Raw genomic sequence first — 7753 nt, 5'->3', positions numbered from 1 at the left:
TATAAAAATACACTTATTGCGTTTTAAAAACTAGTTATGCACAACAAATATATGTTATTCTTATACTTTTTTAACATGTTGCATAAATAAATACTGTTATAACCACAAAACTTTAAAATATTTAGGAAGTGAAAAGAATTCATATATGGTATAAAACAAGCTGATTTATCAGTTTTTATTAAAAATAAAAAATAAATTGCTAAGAACTAGAAAGTTTTTCTCTTTAGTTTTTTGCTAATTAAGACAAAAATGCGGAGTAGACAAAAATTTACAGTGACCTGTAATTGGGATTATGAAGTTTTTTTTTTGAAAAATTAAAATAAATACATGTAACAGAATGCATAAAACTATAAAATTGTTTACAAAAAAAAATCAAATATAACTGTAGTGGTTGATTTTAGCAATTCCAAAATCAATCTTAATTACAGGGCTGCCACTCTTTGAAACAAAAAAAAATTGTCCTGAGTGACCTTAAACTGTCCTGTGTCATCCTGAGTTTCAAATCATTAAAAAAAAAGTTTTTTTTAACTTTTTAAAGTAAACTAAGATCAATTATTTTGAGAAAATTGGTAATAAAATAATTGCAGCTAAATCCCATTTGTCCTGAGACTTAAAAAAAAATTCTGAGTCAGGCCAGGGTTGCCACTCCTTTTTTTTTTAATTTTTTCCAGGTTTTAAAAAGTACATATTTTTGAGTCATTTTTTAGCTTTTAGGTAATTTCTATTTAAGAAACTGTGTTAAATAGAATAAAAACATTGAAAAGATACTGTAAAGTTACTTTAAATGTATTTTTTGATTAAAAATAATCTAATGAATACAAAAAAGTCTTGTTTAAAATTAAAAGATAGATTTTTTGTGTTAAATCGAAATTTTACTACTGAAAATGTTGAAATTATTAAAAATTCCAGGTTTTTCCAGGTTTTCTTCAAAGTTTCTGAAATTCCAGGTTTTTCCAGTTATTTTTGCCTAAATTGTCAAATTCCAGGTATTTCAAGGTTTCCAGGTAAAGTGGCAACCCTGTCAGGCTAATTTTTTTTAATTCAAAATATCATTAGCTGTCTTGGGACATCCTAAGATTTTCAAAACTTCATCCTGAGTATGTGGCAACCCAGTAAATAATAATAATTTAATTTCAGTCTGAAATTCTAAATTAAAAAAAATTTCAATTTTGCTAAGTTAGTATATCAATAACAATTATAATTAATTAATTTCACAATAAGTATTAAACAACCTTAAAAAACTCATCCAATAAGTTAGGCAACAACCAGCATTTTTAGTATGTAACTTAAACAATAAAAAAAATATTTACACACCTTCCATGTAATTAAGTAAAAATTAATTTTACTTAGTTAAACTAAAAACTAAAAAGTATCATATTTCTTTAAATAATAAAATATAAATGAAGGCAAATCAATAAGCAATTTTCTACTAAAATACCATATTTCCCTAATTGATTTATTTTCAACAACACTAAATAATTTTTATTTATTTTTAATTAATTAATTAAACTAAAAAAAAATTTACAGTAATAAACTAGTTATCAATATCAAATGTCTAAAATACCAGCATAATACTTTATTTAATCAAGAAATATATGTGTCTTGACATCATACAGCTTAAATAAAAAATTGCTTCACAATTTTGATAAGTGAAAAAATTTGTAGATATTAATTATTAATTAGAACAACTATAAAGAACAATTTATTACTAAATTAGGATCAAATTGAATTTAAAACTTTGTAAACTAGACTTAAAGTAATGGTTTAATTAATTTTAATTAGACTACTTACAATTGGTTCATTAGAAGTAATTAATAATTATTTGTTTTTAGATATTTAATAGTTTTAAAGATAATTGTGCTTAATAATTAATAAAATTCTTTAGATTTTGTTGATAATCAAATTACTCATAAAACACTATTTTTATTATTAATGGTTACAAAAAAAAAATCCTGCTCATTTTTAAAGAAACACATATTCTAAAATTCTTATTAATCACACCCTAGTGTTCTTTACTTTTAATTAATTAGTTCACTATTTTTTAATTATATAAAACTTCATTTTCAAAGGAGAATAAAATCCAATAAGTTCTGAAAAACCCATTTTGTTGCTTTTTCTTAGTTTTGTAGAAAAAGTAAAATAACAAGTTGAAGGGGCTTCAAAACATGTTAAAAACTGCTATATTTTATAACTATCATGCTCAGAACAAAAAAAATATGTACACAACTTCAAATATATGCTATGGTCTTGTACTTTAAAAAGCTTGAAATTATGATAACATTGTGAAAATCACTTTATAAATGGATATAAAATATGATTTTATACAACCAAATGAGAATGTAATTACAAAATTAAAATATTGTAATAGTTGAAAACAATTCTTTTTTTTTAATGATCACAACATAATGCACTAGTTAATGGCACTTAGGTCATGGGCAGGGTTGCCACTTTTTTTGTAATTTTTCTCCAGGTTTTCTCCATTTCTTCCAAGTTTTTGAATGTACATGTTTTTTGTGTCTATTTTTAGTTTAAAATCAATTTTAAGTTAAAAAACCGTGTTAAATAGTATAACTACATTGAAAAGATACTGTGAACCTACTTTAATGTGATTTTAATAAAAAAAATGTTGATGATGACAAAAATTTTTATCTTTCTGGTATATTTTTTGTGCCAAGTCAAAATTTTACTACTTACATGTAAAAATTGTTTAAAACTTTATACTTTTTAGTGATTTTTGCTTAAGTTCCAGGTTTTTTGTTTAAATTATGAACTTTCACGTTTCTAAATTTTTTGATGACTCCTGCATAAAGGAATAAGGGCATAGAGGGGAGGGGTAAGCCATGTTTTTTACAAGTTGATCTTATTTTATAGTTTTTACAAGCTTCAAGTTGCTTTTTACCATTTCTAAAATTCAAATTAGTTTTTGAGATATGAGAGATCAAAGTCGGTGACCTCAATAGGTTCCTAATGGAAGGCGCAAAATAAAAATGCAAAAAAAGTCCAGTTCACTAAAAATCTATCTCCTCCTTCATTTTTTAAGCAACCTTCAAATTTTCACAGAAAGTGTATTATTAAATTTTAAAAGGATTGAATGCAGGAATTTTTGTAGTTTTAATAAATATTTTTTTTCCTTTTATTTATTAAAACCACCTTTTTTTTTTGTTTTTTTTTTTTTAATTTTTATTTTAATATTTTTAAAATTCCAATATTCAAAGTCTTTTAAACTATAATAGGAACTTTTCCTGAAAGTTTAAGGTCTCTAGCTCAATTTTTTTAATTTCTGAGAAAATTGACACAGAAAAATTTGCAGTTTATATGTTTGTATCGGAAACCTTTTAAAAAAATTACAATATCTTAAACGTTGAATATGATTTATTAATTCTTTAAAAACTGGCTTGTAGTTTGTACTTCAAGCTTTCATATAAAATTTAATGTTATTTTTAGTAAAAAAAAATGTTAGACTCTCCCCCCTATGCCCTTTTCTAAAACTTTAACTTTTTTAAAGTAAATCTTATTTTGTGTAGGTTTACTAAGCTACAAGTTGATTTTTACAGCTTTCTTAAATGGAAATCATTTTTTGATAATAAAAACAGTTAAGATTCGATACCACAATAGGTTTCTTATAAGATGAAACAGTGAACAAATACAAATCATTAAAGAGCTACTTTCTCTTCTGCTTTGAAGATAAACAACTCAAATTTTCTGAAGGTGTTTCTTGCAATATTTTAAAAAAATCTTTTGAATAAAGGTTTTATAATTTTAAATAAAACTCATTGTGACTAATAACAGAATAAAAGTCAACTTTTTGTTTGTTTTTGTAACAAAATATATTTTTAGTTTGGTATTTTTTTAATTATTTTCAACAAATTCTTTTAAATGTTATAAAGATTAGATAATAAGTTAGAAAAAAATGTTCAAAATCTAAAGAAATTAATTAAAACTAAAGAAAATTGTCTTTTATTGCTTTCTTTAAAAACCTATAAAATTCTTAAAATTTAAAAAATTTTATCCAGAAATCTTCTTTGAACTTTAAAATATGGAATAAAGGAACTAAAAGCATAGTTAAAATTGTAAAAATTAATTCCTTAAAAAAGCTTTATATCCCTTTCTTTACTACCTGAATTATTAAAGGCATAGAGGTGTCAACTTTTACAAAAATTAACATTGACTTTTATATGAAAGTTTAAAGTATAAACTACAAGTCAGTTTTTACAAAATATATTAATTTTTATCAGTTTTTGAGATATAGACATTTTTGTTTAAAGTTTCCAATACAAACATATGAACCACAAATTTTTAAGGGTCAACTTTCTCAGAAGTTTAAAAATTCATTAAAAATCTATCTCCTCCTTCATTTCTGAGCTAGAGACCTTAAACTTTTGGGAAACTTTCCCTTTAAAATTTAAAAAAACTTTTAATGTTGGGTTTTTATAAATATAAAAATATCAACTTTTAGACAATATAAACAAAAAAGATAGGTGTTTTATTTCGAAAAATTTACATGTTTCAAAATAAAAAATAACTCTTGCATTAAATCAATTTGAATATTAGTAATGGACTTACTGTGAAAATTTGATAAGATTTGTTTTTAAGATTTGTTTTTAGTTTAGTTTCGCCTTCCATTAGAAACCTATTGAGGTTTTGGGTTCTATTAAGCTCACCAACTCTGATTGACGAACTAATGTTAATTCATTCTAATTTGCTTACAAAAAACACGGCGGTTTAAATGGCTTCCTGCACTGTGGGCTGGTAGTTGTTGCTCCTCAAGACTACTGCTTCCTTGACAGGGATTTTAAATCTTGAAAGTTACTTTAAGTTTTGTTAAGCGATTAAAACCGTCTGATAATTCACATTTACTGTACAAAACAAGATCAACTTGTAAAAATCACTTAAATTTAAGAAAAACAAAAATGTTTCATTTACAAAAAATCATTTCAATTATATTACACTATAATTAAGTGTAACTTTAAAAACTTAATCCTGGAAGATTTTTAATTAATTTTAATTATTATACTCATAACAGTAAGAGTATATATTCTAGGTAAATTAATTAGAGCTAACTATGTGCACTAATTTAACTATGTAACTACATTAAAACAATTTAATTAAGTACTTGACAGATTTTCTTTACAAACCCAAGTTGCACACTCCAGTTGTGGCTGTAGGAAGTGATTTTCAAATTCAAAAATGTTGCCAATTCAAATGAAACAATTCATGTGGAAAACTTTTGTTGTTTTGAAAAATTAACATCCCGCCTCAACTTGGCACCAAATTCGCGCTGTTTTGATTTTGGCTCTTTTTGTTTTTAAAGTCAGAAGTGTAAAAGAACGTACAGAATAAAACATTCAAATATTGAATATATACTACAAATATTGTTTTTTTTTATGTGATTTTTTTAATCGAAATATATTTCAAATATACTTTAGATAAAAGCTAAGTCTATAAATCGTCATAACGAGTCGACAAGTTATTTTAACTTAACTCGTTCTAAAATTTTCCCATCTGATCATTTCAGTAGAAAGCAAGTAAACATACAATAATCTTTCCAGTTTTTGTTAAGTGCCACTATTTAGTTTGTTTTCAAAGCAGAGCCCTGCTTATAAATTAAATTATCTAAAATATTACAGCTCTGAAACTTTTATTTTTTGCACTTAACATGTTAAAAATAGGTAAATGGCAGTCTGAGTGTGATAAAGAAAATAAATTGCAATCGCAACAATACAAAGCTTCAGTCATAGAAACACTGCCTGTATGTTCCAAGAAAGTCAACTTTTAGGATAGTATCCGCATTCTGTTCTTTTGGCCACCAATTTAATACTTATCCAATAGTTTTTTTTATAGTTGTAAAGTAAAGTTCAGTTATGTGTATAGGAAAACAAAGTGTTAAAATAACTATGCTGTTTATAAACTGTCCTAGTCAAGCCGTTAAAAAACATTCAAGTGGTGTGCGACTCGACAACTGAATTTTTTTCGTGCATTAGGACCTAGAAACTTATTTTTTGAGCGCTTTCTTTTGTCATTCAATAAACAAATACCGTATATAAATTTAAACAATTTTATGTCAAAAAGACATACTGATTTACAATAGAATTTGATAAAGTTTTTATATAATGATGTAGATATGATATCGTTTTGTGGTATGTAGCCTGATGAGTGAAAATTCCTTCTATACACCAGGTCTTTTAACTAAATTTTTGAGTTTTAATTTTTTTATTGTGTTCCACAAACTGAATAACTTACATATTGCTTTATATTATTTCCTACGAATGAACTTTAAGTGGCTTAAATTAGATAGAGATAAATATTTTGTAACGATTGAAAAAAGTTCGTGCAAACTAATGTTTTATATTATCTTAAAACTGTCAAAAGAAATCCTTACTTAATTATAGAATAAAACAAAATTACTGTTTTTATAACCTCTTTTTTATAACCTCTAGTACTACTTTAACATTGTACAAATTGCTTCAATTAAAAAAAATTAAAAACAAGTCTTATAGTAAGTCATTGAATTAGAGACCATTTTATAAACATAAATTAAATAATAATTGGTGCAAAGAAAAATTAGTAGTAAACAGAAATTTATTATGCCTTCTAAAAATCATCAAAGTATGAACAATGTTCAAGATGTTTCTTTTTAATTGCTGTTTGTAAAAAATAAAACACACAAAAAAAAACATAACGAAACATATTTCAATTTAAACTGTTTTCGAACAGTTTTAAAAGCTTTTTTATTTAAAAAATTATTTCAATTCTGATTAAAAAGAAGAAGTATTGAGCTAAGTTATTTACAAATAAAAAAGAAAAACTACAACATATTTGCGTCTAATATTTACATTACCACAAGCACGAGTTTAATATTATCTCTCGGTCAAAATACTTTTACTGATTAAACTGGTATTAGTTTAATCAGTTGTGGTGAAGACATCCAAACTTTTCTTTTTTTTTTATGAAACCAATACTCAATTCCACTTCACGACTATTTGAACTTCTGCTTAAAGCAAAAAGTTGAAGGTTTTTGACTTAAAATTTGGGATTTCAGACATGTATGTTTTGATTATTTCTATCTAATTAGTTTCTGGTAAGAAAAAAAAAAGCACTCTGTCGCCGCAAAAATCTTGTTAGTGTTCGTAAAACTGCTATTTTATCTAAGTTGTAGATGATTGTACTAACTTAACTTTGATTTGTAAATTAGGATTTCTAGAACTAAATTAAGTTGATAAAAAAAAATAAGTATGACTATATTTTGTTAATAAATTACAAAAGTAGCATTCAATTTATATCGAAGCGATTAGTTTACAAAGCGATTTAAGAAATATGATATCTTAGGTAAAAAGTACATTAGATTAATAATTATTTTATATTTGTATTTAAACTTATTTTACTCATTTCAGCGTCAATAAAAAAATGATAAGAATCGATGATAAACACTTTAAATCTATGAATTGCTTATTAAATATATATATATAGCTATAATATATTTGACGATAAACCAAAACAAATTAAAAGTTTTAAGTTTCTATAAAGCCTAATTAAGGTTTAAAAATGTAATATATTAAACCTAAATTATTATTACGAAATACTTTAGCTGTCTTATATACTTATGAAATATTATATGTTTTGGTTTTAAGAAAACAAATAGAGAGATCTCAACTACTGGAGGAAAAGTAAAGAATTTTTTCTTTCAAAAATTTATTTTACAAACTAAGTTTCGGTCAAATACCTCGTCAGTGCTTAAATAAATCTTATTCAAATA

This window comes from Thalia democratica, chromosome 4 (genome assembly GCF_965202585.1).
Source record: "Thalia democratica chromosome 4, ktThaDemo2.hap1.1, whole genome shotgun sequence".
Taxonomy (NCBI): Eukaryota; Metazoa; Chordata; class Thaliacea; order Salpida; family Salpidae; genus Thalia; species Thalia democratica.
The sequence above is the reverse complement of the archived record's forward strand: the minus strand, read 5'-3'. Positions refer to the sequence as shown.